The sequence below is a fragment of the Monodon monoceros genome, unplaced genomic scaffold, assembly GCF_005190385.1.
Source record: "Monodon monoceros isolate NGI ecotype Baffin Bay Population unplaced genomic scaffold, NGI_Narwhal_1 Super_Scaffold_21, whole genome shotgun sequence".
Taxonomy (NCBI): domain Eukaryota; kingdom Metazoa; phylum Chordata; class Mammalia; order Artiodactyla; family Monodontidae; genus Monodon; species Monodon monoceros.
This window is the reverse complement of record NW_021703778.1, coordinates 135066346-135084475: the sequence shown is the minus strand read 5'-3', so window position 1 is coordinate 135084475 and position 18130 is coordinate 135066346.

Sequence of the window (18130 nt, the reverse complement as noted above, 5' to 3'; positions counted from 1 at the left end):
AAAAAGAAAATTGATAGTTAACTCCAGACATTACAACTTTATGTTATACAGTTTGCTTTCATTTTTACAGTACAGTAGTATAGTGGTTGAATGGTGGTGCCCCAAAAGATATGTCCATATCCTAACCCCCAGAACCTGTGAATATGACTTTACTTAAAAAAAATTAAGAAAAGTCTTTGCAGATATAATTAAAGTGAGGATCTCAAAATAAGATCATCCTGGATTCTCCAGGTGAGCCCTAAATCTAATGACAAGTGTCCTTCCAAGGGACCCAGAGGAGAGACACAAGAAGAAAGGAAGGCCACGTAAAGACAGAGATTGAAGTCATACAGCCACAAGCCAAAGAAAACCAGGAGCCATCCAAAGCTGGAAGGGGCTAGGAAAGATTCTCCCCTAGAACTTTCAGAGGGGTCACAGCCCTGTCAACACCTCAGTTTTGGACTTCTGGACTCCATAACTGTGAGAGAATAAATTTCTGTTGTTGTAAACCACTAAGGCTGTGGTATTACGGTGGTCACAGGAAACTAAACAAGTAATCCATATACACCATGAAAAAATGCAGTATTCTCCCTTGCAGGACTTCAAAGTTAGCAATATGAAGTAATAATTGCATATAGTCCAGATTACCTTGAAAATTCCTTGTATTACTCTGAAAGTACTCTCAAAAATATACAATATGGCTCATTTTGATTTCAGTGTTCGAAATGGATTGCTACGTCTTAGCTGAACACCAAGCTGGCTTGAATTTCAGGAACACTTACATTTAAAAACTCCTGTATCTCTGAGCACTAGATTTTCAATCAGCGAGAGAGGCTCACAGCCCAGAAGGCACTATGGAGCCCAGGCGGCACTATGGAGCCCAGGCTACCAAGAGAGCATCACCCATCCCTGCTCAGCTTAGAGCAAATGTTCATTGAAATTCGGAAGCCAAACTGTCTGCCTATTAAAATTGTTCTCTTTCTGTATTTTATTCCAAATTGCAACTTATATTCGAACTCCAAGAAGTCTGATGCGCACTTGATTGGGCCCACTGTGATCTAACACAGTGTTTTTTCATCTTACAGCAGGGGTCCCCAACCCCCGGGCAGCGGACCGGTACTGTTAGGAACCGGGCCGCACAGCAGGAGGTGAACGGCCAGCGAGCCTGCAAAGCTTCATCTGCCGTTCCCCATCGCGCACATTACCGCCTGAACCGTCTCCACCCCGGTCCGTGGAAAGATTGTCTTCCACGAAACGGGCCCCTGGTGCCAAAAAAGGTTGGGGACCGCTGTCTTACAGGACCTAAAAATTACCTGAAGTGCTTTTATTTTTAAAAACCATAGGCCTCTTCCTCAGAAGACCCCAATGCAACAGGTCTGGGCCATGCTGAGAATCGCATTTCTAACAAGTGGCAGGATCCGGCAAGTCACTGATTTAGCCCATATCATATGCTTGACTCTCCTTGGCTTGGTTTTGTTGTCTTTAAACGTTTCACATTAAAGGATTTGATTTACGATTTCACTAAGCAGCTAAAGCTGGGACACCCAAATCAAATCTGCCATCGGTACGCTGGGGGAGAAACTGGGAAGGAAGGAAAGGCATGTAAGGAGTAGCCTTTCAAGACCAAAAGCTGGTCTTGTCCTACCAGGGTGTCCCACCACCTTTCTCACGTGGGGATTGTGAAACAAGGGAACCCACATTACGTGGTCAACAAGGTCTTAAAGTTGCAACGTATTTGAAAAAAGAGGCTACAAAATCAAAACTGTATGGTTACCCACACACCTCCACCTAAGACTAAAGGAGTCTCTCATATTCTGTGTCCATTGTATGTGGTCCTAAAAGCCCTAGCAGGGCCTGAATCTCTTTGTAGGAACATAGTCATATGCTCACGTGATTCAAGTGGTATTTCTAAGAGTGAGAAAAGCGTTATGGAGAAAGGATATTATGTAGCTGGCCAACCTTCAAGATGGCACCCAATGACCTCTGCCTCCTGGTATCCAGGCCCTACTGCAGTCTCTCCCACATTGTACAGGGTCATCTGTGTGACTGACAGAATATGGGAAAAGGGACATTATGTCACTGCTGAGGCCAGGTCCTAAAGGATACTGTGGCCTTGCTCTCTCTTTTGGAGAGCACACTGCGGGAGAGGGAGAAGCCAGGTCATGAGCAGCCCTAAGGAGAGGGGAGGAGCTGTGAGTGAGCCTTCGTGGAACCGACAAGCCCCTGCTGACTTTCTAACTGCAGCCTCAGGAGACAGCCCGAGCAAGCACCACACAGCTAAGTCACTCCTCGGTTCCTGACATCACCAACTATGAAATAATGTTTGTTGTTTTAAGCTGCCAACTTGTGGGGTAATTTGCTACATGCCAAAAGATAACTAATGCAGATGTCATTTATAAACAAATTGTCATTGGTAATAATCACTCATGAGAACATGATCTCTAGTTAATGTACAGATCTCACGCAGGACACACAAACCAGAAAAAGCCAGCACTCAAGACTCTTCATAATAGTTTGACCTAAACATGAAGCAATTATTAACAAACACAGACCTTATAACGTGTTTTACTGAAAATACTCAGTATTGTCATCTATAACCAAGAATAAAATGGTCAGTACTTAAAAGCCATTCAAGTTCCCATGAGCCAAGTGGCCACTGAGGGAACTGAGCCACTGTGTTCAGCTCTCCTCATCCTTAACGCAGTTCCGTTAGTTTTAAGAGCAAAGGGGTAGTCGGGCCCACCTTTGCTTCAAACAGGCTTTTAGAGCAGAAATTCTATGTACTGATGCCTACCGCAACTTCTTGCACAGGGTGTAGATGATAGGCGTTTAAAATACTAATTCACTTCTAAAACAATTTCTAACTTTTAGAATGTGAGCTCTATAAGACCAGGTGATGTGTGTCTCATTTATCACTGTGTCCTCAGAGGCTCACAGAGCTCCCGGTATATAATAGGTGGGGAGTATAAGTGATGGATGGATGGATGCATGGATGGATGGACGGACAGACAGATGAACAATATATCCTGAGCTACTTAGTGTAACTGCTTATTTGTATAAGTTTGAAATTTTGACATGGGAGCCAGTAGTGAGGGGAAACTAAAACAATTATGCTCTACTGCTTAAGACTATAGGAGAGGATTTACAAATAGTCACTGCAGATTATGAAAATAAGAGAAGGAAAACATTATGCTTAAGAAAGCTGAAGAGTAGGAGAAAAAATCTTAGACGTTAACTCAGTGAAAAATCCCTTTTAACCAATATGCTACAAGCAGTACACAGTCTTCACAAGAAGGATTAGGTAAGAAAATTTATTTTGGGGCCCACTGCTTGCTATTCTAGATCCTTTCTACCTTTACCCTTAGCCATAACCCCTTCCTCCTCTACCCTGAGGAATTAGCTGTCTAAAATTATCTCTCAAAACATATTTTTAAAAAAACATTTTACCACTTTGTTAGGGTAGCACTAGATGAGGTAATAGATAAACTCCAATTCTCAGTGGCTTAACACAGTAGAATTTTAATTAGAGCAGAAGGTATGGGTAGAGGGGAGATGTTCCGCATAGTTATTCAGGGGCCTAGACTGATGAAGACCCTGCTGTCATCAGCTCTTGATCTGCAAGGAGACCCGGGGCATGGACAATCAGCTAGCAGGTATAAGAAGAGGGCAAGTAAATAATTACACAGAGGGTTGTCACAGGCTAGCAGCTAACATCACTTCCATTCACATTCTGCTGGCCAGAACTCAGTCATATGGCCCCAGATAGATGCAAAAAGGGCTGGGAAATGTAGTTCCTGCCTAGACGGCCACTTTCCAGCAACGACACTACACTTCAAAGTGAAAGCATGAATCTTCGCAAGATGGTTAACATCCATACTCACAAAACTCATTGACACAAATGTGTTAATACTTGATAACAAACTGAAAGCTTCCCAAAGAAGATTTGTTAGCAGAAATCAAGATGGATGATTTGGATGGGATTTCAGGCATATGAGAAGAGTACTGGGTTTCTCTCAATTTGTGATGGCCCTAGGGTATAAATTGGTGCTGGTACCGCATAGCACAGGGAGATCAGCTCTGTACTTTGTGACCACCTGGAGGGGTGATAGGGAGGGTGGGAGGGAGGGAGACGCAAGAGGGAAGATATATGGGAACATATTTATATGTATGGCTGATTCACTTTGTTGTAAAGCAGAAACTGACACACCATTGTAAAGCAATTATACTCCAATAAAGATGTAAAAATAAATAAATAAATAAATTGGTGCTGGTAGATTGTTGAAGGAACAAGGAAGAAATGTAAGGGAGAGGTTTTCAAAGTGGGTGATAAGTAAATGCATGACACTCTATTTTGACCCCAACTGTAATAGAAGCAATTAGATGGCCTTACAAACCTTAGGCTACCTAAGAAAATCTGTTCATGATTATTCCTTCATCTTCTCTAAGTGAGTTTTAATGATCTCCCTCTTTCAATAATTGCTATGTTTCTAACCTCCCAGTGGTCCTGCAAATTCAAGTGAATTCTGATTAGGAGCTACTAATTATAGTAATGAGATACAGGAAAGAAAAGACAAAGGGAAAAATTTATAAATATAATACATGTGACAAAAGTGGGCCAAGGCTTCAGTCGACCGGCCTTCAGAGGCCCGGGGAGAAGAGGGCAGTATGTCAGTGAGCATTCCACCTGCTCACGCCCCGACACTCAAAGTCACACAGATTTCCTTTCCCTGATAGCTTCTCTTTATCTCAGACCATTACACTGTGGCTCATGCTGTCCAGCTGGTCACACAGCAGATGGAAAGAGTATGTTTTAGTGACAGAGACATCCTCCAAACGTGCACCTCTGAAAAGAGGCAAGGCAGAGGGTTATATTCTTCATCCAGAGATAAAAAGCAGCTAGCTCTACATACTAAACTTTCAAGACTCAAACCAGAAAAAGCCAGCACTCAAGACTCTTCATAATAGTTTGACCTAAACATGAAGCAATTATTAACACACACAGACCTTATAACATCATGGAAACTCAAAAACTGACTCTACGTTGTCTCCAGGGCACAGGGAATCCCAGATTTGCCTTTCCCATCATACTGAGCTGCTCCCAAGGGAGCACTAGAAAGAAGCCGCACCCTGCCCTTTGTGACTTGCTGCGGTGTGGGGCAGCTGAGCACACATCTAAGGAAAGGAGTCCACGGGGAAAGCAGGGGAGTGAAGGAAACAAGGCAAATGCTGCCCTCCTCAGAGCTGATAGTCCTAAATCAGGACCCAAACGCGCATAACTGGGAGCATCCATGGTACAAAACTCCCTGGGAAACGCTGACAGAAGCCAGGGATGGGCGGTTCTGGTGGGAACAGACAACTATCAGTTGTTGCCAGATAATGGACGGGGATTGAGGTAAACATCCAGTTTGGGCCGCACACAGGAGCAAAATTGGGTTCCAGTCTCCTGTGATTGGGAGTTTTCAGGAATAGACTGAAAATCAGAGTCAATTTTTCTAAGGAGTTATTGGCAAAACGTTCCTCCTTGCCGGACTGGCACCCTTGAAGGACATGAAGGAACCCACCAAGAGTTCAGGAGGTTGCTGATCTACAGACAAACAAACAAACAAACAAACGAATTCTAATGCCTTTAGCACCCCAGCAATGGTTACCTTTATACCAGCCTCCTACCCTCTGGCTAGCAGCTGGCAAGAGTCAGCTTTACTTGCTAAAGCTTATGAATTCATCGAAACAACTACAGCAAAGACCTGGCCAGGGCAAAGACCAGCAAAGTGTTTCTAAAATTATCTATAATTTATTTCCTATCATCTTAATCCACTCATTCAATAGTTTCCATCCAACTAGAAATGTATGAATATTTAGTAAATATTTACTTGTCACCTACTCTGAGTCAGGCGTGTTCCGATCACTAAGGATATATTAGTCACCAAACAGGCAGAGTCACTTCTCTCATAGGATTTATGAGATAGCAAGAAGAAATCCGAATCCACCTCTGCTTCATTCATAACCTAATGAAAAAAGCACAACTCCTCTCCTTCCTTCACACAATTTACTACCTCATGAAGGGAGATAAACATATACCGAACATTTTACAAGGGCCCACTATGGGACAGAGCGCGTGGCACAAAGATGAATAAGGTGTGATCCAGTCTAGTGGGGAAGACCACATATTCACAAAAGGTTACAGTATAGACAGGTGTTAGGGGTTTAATTGTGTCCCCACCTCCAAAAAGACATGCTGGCATCCTAACCTCCAGTTCCTCAAAATGTGACTCTATTTGGAATTAGGGTTATTGCAAACGTAAATAGTTAAGATGTGGTCATACCGGAGTAGACTCGTCATTCAATACGACTGGTGTCCTTATAGGAAAACAGCCACGTGAGGACACAGACAGGGAGAACGCCCTGTGACTGCAAAGGCAGAGATTGCAGTTATGCAACCACAAGCCAAGGAACGCCGAAAACGGCCAGCAAACCACCAGAAGCTGGGTTTCAGAGAGAAAGCGTGGCTCCGTGACACCTTACTTCAGACTTGTAGCCTCCAGAACCATGAGACGATAAATTTCTGTTGTCCTAAGCCATCCAGTGTGTGGTTCTTTGTTACGGCAGCCCTAGGAAACTAATCCACCCGTTAAGTGTTGTAACATAGCTAAGAACAGACTAGGACAGAAACAGAGGAGGGGGCTTCCCTGGTGGTACAGTGGTTGAGAATCTGCCTGCCAGTGCAGGGGACACAGGTTCGAGCCCTGGTCTGGGAAGATCCCACATGCCGCGGAGCAACTGGGCCCGTGAGCCACAACTACTGAGCCTGCGCATCTGGAGCCTGTGCTCCGCAATGGGAGAGGCCTGTGCACCGCGATGAAGAGTGGCCCCCGCTTGCCGCAACTAGAGAAAGCCCTCGCACAGAAACGAAGACCCAACACAGCCAAAAATAAATAAATAAATTAAAAAAAAAAAAAAAAAAGAAACAGAGGAGGAAGTAACTTGACTGTACTTGTGATGGGTGAGGAAGGCTTCCCACAGGAGATGCTATTTGCACAGTGCCTTGGAATAGAAATAGGACTTTGGCCAGACAGGTGGGAGAAGTCAAGACACCAAGGCCCTCTCCTAAGCCATACAGAGAGGATGCATGGAGGTAGAGGACTATAGGCAAGAGTGTAAATGGTAGACGATGCCACTGGAAAGTAAAGTTAGACCCAAATTATGTTGGCACAGTAGGTAATAGGAGAACTTTAATTATAAGCAGATGAACAATAGGATCAAGTTTAATTTTTGGTAAGATATACTTGGCAACAGGGTGCTGAATATACTTGAGGAATGAGGACCAGGTAACACGTTACTCAAACAGATCATGAAGAAGTCAACTTAAGCAGGTGTGATACTGTGATATTATAAGAAACACATATTTGGTCTCTGTTCCAGTTCCTGGCACAGAGCTTCTAAAGCCCTTGGAAATTTCCTGAGCGCCTGGAATGAGAAGAATGTCTTTTGTTATTCATAATAAGCCCCTTTCAACCACACCTGAGTTTATGCTAATGAGGGGACTCGGAGAATAGGGGCTGATATCAAGGCAGTGGGAATAAAGGGGGGAAAGCAGAATTATTAAGATGTAGAACAGATGTCTGATGGGTGTGGAGGGTGTAAGAGGCATGAGAAAAAAAAAAGCAAGACGAGTTAAGGGCACAGACTCTTCTGCTACAATGCAGTGAAAATTCTGTCTCAGCTATTTGACCTTGGACAAGTTCTTTAACTTCCCTTGCACTGTCCTTACCTGTAAAATGAAGACACTAGCAGCATAAGGTGACGGGAAGGATGTAATGGCTTTTTATACAGACAGTGCTTAGGAAAGGCCTAGGACATATTAAGTGCTTTGTCCACATTTGCCATAGCAGCAGCGACATGTACTGGGGAATTCTTGGGCCAGGATTATAAGAACATCTCCAAAATCAAAAAGTTTTATGAGAGCACAAATAAGGAAGAGATTAGCTCCTGGTGAAGAGAAGCTGATATTGGAGGAGATGGAGCAAAGACACCCAGGTCGGAAACGGAAAGTCAGATGGGGGTAAACTGAAGGTGCGGGAAGGTGGCAGGTTCCCAGGGAACTGCTCTCACAGGCACGTCCAGAGATAGAAGGAGAGCAAGATCACAAAAGCCTTTCAAGACCACGTCTCGGAACTTACGCCAAGGTCAGCAGAGTTTCGGGAAGCTGAGCCTTCCAACTAAGGTGCTCCATGGGCTGCCTGGCACTCACTCCACCTTCCTTTTTTTTTTTTTTTTTTAATATTTATTTGTTTGTTTGGCTGCGCCGGGTCTCAGTTGCGGCACACAGGACCTTCGGTTCGGCATGTGGGCTCTTAATTGCAGCATGCGGGATCTAGCTCCCTGACCAGAGATTGAACTTGGGTCCCCAGCACTGGAAGCACAGAGTCTTAACCACTGGACCACCAGGGAAGTCCCCCGCTCCACCTTCTTATGGTAACCTTCCTCCTATTTCCTTGAGGAATTACCACTTCTCCACTGGATTACTCTTTGGGATTAAATCAAGAGGCTTCACCTTCCCCTGACCAGGAGGTGGGTACCAAGTCCAGGCCAGGCCAGAAAGACCCTGCCTCTCTGGGATCGAATTGGGAGGGGAGTGAAGAAAAGACGGAATAAGGCTGGGGTTCACAGACTCCAGCGGTGGTGCTGTGGAGCAATTCCTGCCTCAGAGCTACCTGGTTCCTGCCCTTTCCGAGCTGCTGCTTCTATCCTGTGAGCTCTCTACATTGTTTCTGTTAATTCCCTTTTGACTTGAATTAACCAGAGCCAGTGTCTATGGCTAACCATCAAAGATCCCTAACACCCTAATGCAACTTCAACAAATGGGCCTTCCTGATCATTTGCTTTCAGAATAGAGGTATCAACAAGAAAATAGCAGAAAGTTGGAGGATGCCGCCCACTGCCCGGCAACCAAAAATCACTACCTGTGTCTGCCAAAGGTAGGATGTTGGAACCGGCTTTCTCCTTTCCCTTAGAGAAACCTGAGCCTGTTGTCTATCCTGTATTCAATAGACTGTGTGATATGTGACATCAGAGGTTATAATATGACCTAGATTTCCTACCTACATCAATCAGTTCATTAATCTCTTTTTCAGTTTTGTGGACACCAAGAAAGGGGTGCTGTTTCCAAAAACAAGTTCTCCCTTCTGAATACAGTTCCACCCTAGGAGACCCACTGATTGATTTCCCTCATCAGCACCTCACTGATGTTAAGAATAAAGGAATCTTCTCAGATCAGATCAGCCCATCTCTTTGCTCTGAGCTCAATTGTTCCCCAGGGCTTTGTTCAGTGAGGATTAGGTTTCTAGCCAACAGGCCCTCCTGTTGGAGGCCTAAGGCAGAGACCATTCTAAAATCACATCTATTTCCACCAGAATCCGTGTTCTGATTCTTTCAAGTTCTCTTTCTATGGGCATGGTTGCAATATTCTTGTTACTACATCTGAGATTTGACATTCTTTCCCTTACTGATGCTTTGTACCTTTCAAATTTATTCACTCAACCAGTTCATACTGAGTCCTTTCCATGTGTTAGAACCAAATGTAGGCAGATTGTTCCATCCCTGGAGGGAAGTGAATGTTATTCATTTTGTATCCCATGCCTAGCTGAGCACCTGGCACACGAAAAAAGGCCCAGAAAGGTTTACTTGTCAAAGGAGAAGTTTGTTTCACTAACAGCTTTGTGCAAAGTAGATTTCAGTGTCCTATCATAGGATCCCATCTGACCCTCAGCTATTAGGGTATGTGGAGAGGGTGGGACTCCAGAGTCATTACTGCCTGACCCAAATCCTAGTTCCTTCCCTTCTGACTATGTGACCTCAGGCTAACAAATGCACTCTTGAAAGCACTCTTGATTTTGTGAGGCATGTATTACTAATCCCATTCTACAAAAGCAGTTGCTTTTGTAGAATGGGATTAGTAATACATGCCTCACAAAATCATTAAAAGCATTAAAGGAAAAAATGCATGAAAATCATTTCATAGATTACCTGGCACATCGTATTTAATAAATATATCTGGTACAAATTTTATAATCACCAATTCTGCTGTGTAAGAAATATAACTTTATTTCCTATAACTCATTTTAATTTCTGATTTGGGGCCCCTATTCTGCCCTATATGAAAAATAAAACTCAGTTAAATCGAAAATGTTCTCTTGGTCCCTCTCCTCTCTGAAGTTATCCCTTAGTTCCAGCCAGCGCCAGCTTAGTGGTTGTGAGAATGGGGGCTTATAGCCCCCTTCTCAGGATAGAACTCATCTCATCCAGTCCTCGACACAGGCAATGAGCAGTGCTATCTAGAATAGCTCTCTGGAGCTAGTGATCCACTGAGATGTTGGCACACCATGGGCAGAGACTACCCATGTCCTGTCTTACCAAAGCACATCCCCCTGTGCTGTCTGCAAGACCCTTTCAGGTCTCTGGCATACACTCTCACTTGGTGTCTGTTCCATAGGAACTTTCGGATGCCCTGCAGTACTGCTGAGCATCTGCAGAGATCTCCAAGGCCTTCTCCAGCCTAGGCACACCTAGCAACTGGTTCTACTGTACAATAGTACCTACCATGAGGACAACCAGAATTCCTCCATGAGATCAGCCACCTCCCTGAATCTCCCCTATGATGTCAGGCAAGAATTAACTCAGTTTGAGGTGGGGAGCGAGAAGAACTGGGCACAAACACAGAGTGGTAAGGGGCGGACAGGAGAGAGGAAGAGAGGTGGGAGGGAGGGAGGGGGAGGGGGAGACGGGAGGGAAGGGAGAGGGGAAAGAAGGAGGAAGAGAGGGGAGGGGAGGAGGGGGAAGGGAGAGGAAAGACAGGAAAGGAAGAGAAAAGACAGGGGACAGGGGGAGAGAGCACAGAGAGGAGATAAAGAGAGAAAGCCAGGAGAGGAAAACAGGTCTTCCTTGCTTCTTCCCTACCGCCCCTCTCTCTCTTTTCCTGGTCAAAAGGTCTTTTTCTACTCAAGGCAAAACACTGGGAGGGGATGAGAGAGGGAGAATGTCAGGGAGAAACTCAATTAGGATGGTTCTGACTCATCACACTGACTTCCTCAATCCTTGTTTCACGCTTCTACTTTACATTTAGAAGCTAAGAATTGCTACATTTTCTGCAATTTACTTCTGACAGTTTCTCTGGGGTAAATGGTGGCTGGGAATGTTTAGGGCAAGGAAGAAAAAAAGCAGCTTAATCCAATCATTAACCTGTGACATCATTAAAACGAATGCACCATAAAAATGGGACTTGAGTGTAGATGTTGAAACCCTCTCCGATTTGAGTATCTCCTGGAAGAGCCCCCAGGGCAGCAGGGGCAGCCCCATGAGAGGTCGAGTCCCATGACTGTTAAGAAAGCCTGCCAGGCTCAAGGAAGAGAGAAGACCCCAGAGCTCCACGGCACAGGGGATTCAGGATGCGAAGCCTAGCTCTGGCCCAGTCTCTTATCCAAGGGTGCCCATGGGTTTCAAATGGCTTTTATTTTCCCATTCTCTTCCAGACCGCTCGCACCTGCCTCCCTTATCTTGTCAATACTGACATATCTTTAGTAGCTTCTTGACTTGGGCAGCCAATCAGCCGATTGACTCCTGTGCTGTGTGCTAGCTCCCTCAATCACATATTCCAGGACTGTTGTCTGCTCTTTATTTTTCATCTACAGATGGCTTCATAAAAGCCATTCGTCTTATTCTGAGAAAAGTCCAAGTGGTAGCTGGATATCTGCTTAAGATGCAAATCAGGTTATGCAGGTGGCATAAAATAACAGCAGGCTTTAAGAATCACGGATGAGGGGTGGAACTGACACAAACACCGTGATGAAAGCACGCTCTCCTTAAGATCAACGCCTTCGCAGTGGGACTGATTGCTCTTACATGTAGACCGTATAAATAAGATTCTAAACAGAATGCTCTCCCTGAATTTCTCTTCATGTTCATCCACATCTTAGTCCAGAGGCCAGCAAACTCTTCCCCGTAAAGGGTCAAATACTAAGTATTTTTTGGCTTTGCAGGCAATCCGGTCTCTGTTGGAACTACGCGATTCTGCAAATGGAGTGTGACAATACGTACTTGAATGAGCATGGCTGTGTGCCAATAAAACTTTATTTATAGACACTGAAATTTGAATTTCTGGAATGCTCACAAATCATGAAATATTATTTTTCTCTTGATTTTTTTTCTGACTATTTGAAACTGTAAAAATTATCCTTATGCTCTCCAGTCATACAAAGCAGGCAGCGGACTGGGTCTGGCCCGCAGGGTGTACTTTGTTACCCTCTGACTTAGATCATCATAATCTAATAGGATAAATCTCAATTCTAACAAACAATTCTGGTCCCAAGTAATACAGGAAACTTTACTAATCCATATCTTTTTGAGTATATGATACAGGAGGAGGGGGCTAGAGTTTATATATTTCTTTAGAAATAATGCAGAATTATAAGATTCCCATAAACTTCATAAAACAAACTACTTTCAAAGTCTATACTGGAAATTCATTATTCTTTGAAAGTGTGACAGTGTCCTTTATTGGCAGTATTTTATTGGCCTATGTTGAATAGGCCTGTATTCAGTCAAAGAAATTGTATTTCTTTGTGTTTAGTCTATAGTCCAGAAGTTTCATTTGTCCATTCTAGCCTTACCACTACCACCTATTTTCAGTTTGACTTAGTGAGTTGTCCATATCCAGGAATTTTGTTCCAGAACAACTGTTAAGGCACATGTTGCTCCTGGTTGACAGTGTACTTGACCCCTCACTGGACACCTCCATGCTATGATTTCAAGAACCTATACTCCTCCCAACAGCCTTTCCACCAATACAAAATTTTTCAAAAAAGGACTTCCCTACTCCACACTCAGATTTCCTCCATGAATGGTGAGTTTTGATTTGAGGAATTGGGAAGGACAAAAAGAATAAAATTTGAAGGGTGCTATATTTGTACTGGGGGAAGCAGGGGGTAGGAATACAGAGATAAAGCAGAAATTACAGAACATCCCTTAAGTTTGGGGAGCCCAGGACAAGGAGGCTTGTGCCTCATTTCCTGAAGTGTAGCCCAGGGAGCCTATTGGCTTTGCAAGAAGTTCTCTTGTCCAGTTTGGTCTCCAAAAGTGCTGGGGCAAGAATTCTGAGCTCAGCCTCACAAAGCATGTGGCCAGACAACATCTCAAAATTTCTCACTGGTGTCTGTCAATCCCACCCCCACCAGGCCCAAAAATGGCTCAGAAGAGGCCAGCCCAGGCCTCAGAGATGAGTGAAGACAGAGGCCAAAGAACAAAATACAGCAAAGACAAGGTGGCCCCATGCAGATGGAGGATAATTATGGACCACATGGCCCTGCCCCCACTGATGGTTAGCTCACCCTCTGAGGAAAAGAAAACTGGTGGGAAGGGGAGTTTTCCAAATAACTATTTACCTAAAATCCAGAAGAGAATAAATTTACCTTAAATTGACAAGATTAGATATTTTCTGCAATTAGGAGAAATACCAAAACTCTAAATTAAAAGTAGAAATAATAGAGCAGTAGGTAACAGTGGTAGTACAGTGGTAATAATAACAGTGATAACAGTAATAGACAGTAGTAGCAGTTATAGTCATGGTAACAGCAGTAGTAACATAGTGGTAGCAGTAGTAATAACAGTAGTAGGCAGTGGTGGTGGTACTAAACAGTGGCTAACATTTGAGTGCTTTCTATTTGCCAGGACTTGTTTTAAGTATTTTACATAAAAGTGCTCATTTAATCCTTACAACAATCCTACGAGATAGGTATTTATCCCCCTTTTACAGATGAAAAAAACGGAGACACAAGAAAAAGATAAAAACTTGAACAAAGAAAGACTCGATGAATATTTGTTCAGTGGATAAATGGGTTCATTTAGGAACTCTATTATAAACAGGAAGTGGTTCCCACACAAAATCAGAAGGATGTGGGTATCCCAAAATCACTGGCAAAGCTCTGGATTTGGGGAAAGGAAAAAGTTAGGGGAGGAACCTTTAAAAAAAAAAAAAATCAATCAGTAAGAGAACAGAGATAATGACAGGTAACCAATACAGGCTAACTTGTTATCAACTCACCTTTTCTCTCTTATAATTTCCTCTATCCCTTCACACCAGTTCCCAACGGATTCCTTTATTCTTCCTCTGAAATAATGTTATTAGTGGTATCAACTTCCAAAATGAAGTTTCTAGAGCGAGTTTTTCCTGCTATTCTGCAAGCAGTGGGCAAGGCTGAGGAGGGAAGGAGCTGGCAGGAAGAACATATCTTTAAGCCCAGATGGGCCAATGATTGAAAGATTACTGGAGCCCACAGCTACTCGTGATCCAGACACTGCCCCTCCTCTCAGCCATGGCCTCATCTCTTTAGTGATTTAATACCCTGTCATGTGATTGCTTTCTCTCCATGCAAAAGTCCTTAGTGATATATTTATACTTTAAACTTAAAGTGATTTTAAGTCTTTTAAAAATGGTGGTTTCCTACTCAGCCACAGGGAAGGTTTGTAGTCCCAATTAGGAAACGAACTGAAGGGATTCTTGGGCGTGTGTGCAACCTGGCCTCCTTTCCGAGAGCAGACAACAGGGACCCTGGCTGATCATGCCACCTAGCGGCACACTCGTTCTCCCGCGAGCCTCCTTCAATCTGAAATGAGGGTGCCCAGCCATCAGTTAAATTATCCCATCTCACAGCCTATGAATTTCAATAAATCTACCATCTGTTCACCTTCTGTGTGGGAGTTCAATCATCTTCTTGGCAGGGGGATTATTCTACAGCAATTACCTAGGTCTTTATCACCTCTCATTGAGCTGCAGCAGCATCTCTGTAAATCCGACAGCTTTTCAACCACTGTTTTGTAGATAGGACAGTCTCTAGGGTTAGAGCACAGAAGAATATCTTAACTGGGAGGGGGACCCACAACGTAATGAAGTGAGCAGGTTTTCCTTTGAGCCGTGGAGCAGGACCACAGAGCCTTCATTTCAGGCTCGTTGAAGGGTCAGGACTAGAAGAAGGGAAAAGCCACACTGGAGAGAGGAGCCTCACGCTGAGAGGTGCTGTCAGGAGATGCGGGGGCCACCTCCAACTCTGCCATCAGCCCACTGCGTGACTGCGCGCGGTCAAGGCTACCCTCTAGGCCTCAGTTTCCTCTTCTGTAACATGAGGAGGAATGGGTGACCCCTGAAGTGTCCTGTAGCTCTGAAACTGTAAGATCCTTGTGAGTGGAGAATTGGAGCGTGCCGAGCAGCCCCCTCCTGCAGGCACCACCCACTTGCTGAGCTCCACTGAGCTGCAAAGTAAAATCATAGCTAGAAAAAGAAAACGTCGCGACTACCAAGGTGATCTGAATGCCTTTTTTTTTTTAATTTAGATATAACTGACATGCAGCTTCCTATGAGTATCAGGGGAATGCTTTTTAAATTTGGATTATTATTAATGGTATTTTCTTGCACAAAATAGGCATATCTCATTTCACTGTGCTTCACTTTACTGCACTTCACAGATGCTGCAGTTTTTACAGATTGAAGGTTTGTGGAAACTCTGTGAGAGGCAAGACTGTCAGCACGGTTTTTCCAAAAGCATTTGATCACTTCGTGTCTCTGTGTCACACTGTGGTGATTCTCGCAATATTTCAAACTTTTTCATTAGTATTATATTTGTTATGGTGATTGGTGATCAGTGATCTTTGATGTTACTATTGTAAAAAGATATGACTCACTGAAGGCTCAAATAATGATTAGCCTTTTTAGCAATAAAGTAATTTTTAATTAAGGTATGTACATTGTGTTTTTAGACATAATGCTGTTGTACACTTAACAGATTACAGCAGAGTGTAAGCAAACTTTTATATGCACTGGGAAATGAAAAACTTCTCGTGGCTCGCCTTATCACAATATTGGCTTTATTGCGGTGGTCTAGAACCAAGCCCGCAATATCTCCGAGGCATGCCTGTATATGAAAGGGGAAACAAAGGCTTAGGGAGGCTAATTTGTTCAAGATTACCCCTAGAAAATGGGAAGCTGGGATTTAACTCATGCCGTTTGGTTCCAAAGTGCAAGCTCTTAAGTACAGTGCTATATTGGAAGGCTTCACGGAAAAGCAGAATTTTAGGACAAGGTGTAGATCCAAAGAAAGGACGGAAGTGTTTCAGAGGAGAGCGTATATGTATATCTCATAAACGTCCAGCATTACCTTCATACCGGTTCAGTTCTGACGACTTGCCATCTAATCACATATCCAAACAAGCTGACTGTAGCCCTAAGGTCCTCAAACCCTGTTCATTTCATAAGAACACTAAATTCCTAGCACCCTTTCAGTTAGAGTGAGAACAAGGGATTGGGTTCCGGCCAATGCGACGTGGGCAGAAATCCTGTACACTATCTGAGAGTGGCCATAAAACCCTGTGTGTTTCACACTCCTTCCCTCCCATTCAGGCGGCTGGAAGTGAAGCACTCCAATATAGCAGCACCACATTATGAGAAAGCCGCCATCCCTGCGTCGTCGCCTTGAGGGGAGCCTTATGAAGGTTGCCCCACCTGCGCTGGGCTGTGATAAAGTGAGAAACAAATCTTTATTTTGTACCCTATTGATATTTGGGGGTCACTTGTTACAGCTTTCTAAATTTTGATTATTATTAACGATAGTTTCTTGTAGAAAAGTAGTCAGCAGACCACTAGTCGGTAGACTGGCCAATAGTAATGGCACCTTATTTCCTGCCTGCCCAGGATCCAATACCGTTTCTTCTTTCTTCTGAATCCAGTCCCAATTCCCCTCCTCTAGTACCTAGATTTTTCCAGAACTTCAGTCCACAGGGTTCAGAAAGGGCCACCAGCGCCTCTCCCCAGCTCTAAGGCCTGGGAGCATATTCCAGTCCCCACACCAGCCAAATAAGAGGCAATCTTGGGACTGTTTGTGAAATTTACTGTGAAAGAGAAACTTTTTCTATCCGGAAGGCTAAGCTGGATAATATAAGCCTGGAGGTGCTGGGAGGTCCCTGTAGAAGACAGCTTGCCCTAGAACAAAGTTAGCATTCGGGGCAACACACTATGAGAGGGGCAGAGAGTAAGGAGAAAGGGGAGGAGAGAGGGGAGGAGGCAAAGGGGGGGGGACAAAGGGGAACAGAGCGGGGAGAAGAAAGGAAGGGGTGTGAGGTGTGAAGGACGGGGGTGTGGGGTGTGAAGGACGGGGGTGTGGGGAGTAAGAGCCAAGAGAGGGCTTGGGAGGGTACAGAGTGGGGATCAGGCAGAGAAACGGGCTGCAACACGGAAACAGAAATTGGCAGGCAGAGGGGGGAGGGGAGCGGGGGGAGGGTGGGGAAGGGAAACGTCCAAGGGAAAGACAGAGGAGGAAGAGAGAAAGGGAGAAAGAGGAGAGGATTAATGGTTGGGGGATGGGAGCTAAGGAGGAGCAGAAATGCAGAAGGAAAGAGAAAGGGGGAGAGGGAGAGAGGAACGGAAAGAGGAAAGGAAGAGAGATCCTTATTGCGGTCCAGGCTGGGCCCTGGGTCCAGCCATACCTAGTCAGCCTCACCCCTGGACTTCTCTGTTTATGAGTCAAATTTTCTTTTGCATTTTATCCATTTTAATTGGGGTCCTGCCACATTCTAGAGGGATTATTTTTTATAGACTCCAGAACAACCTTAAAAATAGATGACACATGGACACATCGTTATGTAAGACAATCGACAAAAACTATCCTCTACCAAAATAAGAATTTTCAATATTCAAAGTATCTCTATCGATTTATCCTTTTAGTCTTTCCCAGATGAGTTCTTCAGTCCTCTCCTAGCCTCACATTCTATTACATTATCTGATTGGATTCTTTTCTCTCTCTCCCTTCTTGTTCCCTATTCTACTAAGTTGTTCTGCGTTTGCCGCCTTTTCCTGATGCAACTTGCATTGTTTCTATCTTTTACATAATCATTTAGAATTCTGTAAGGGTCCCGGGTGTCAGCCCCTTCAGTCCCACGTCTACTCTCAGCACTGCGATGGTTGCTACTAAGGCCCATGAACTTGATCCCACAGGCTGCCAGCTCTAGGTGCTGCAGCTCAAATCACCCAACGTGAGTCAACAGTGAGCGAAGATTCATTATTCTGAATGTCCCTAACGTCACAATCTCAAGAGCAGAAATTTGAAATGCTCAA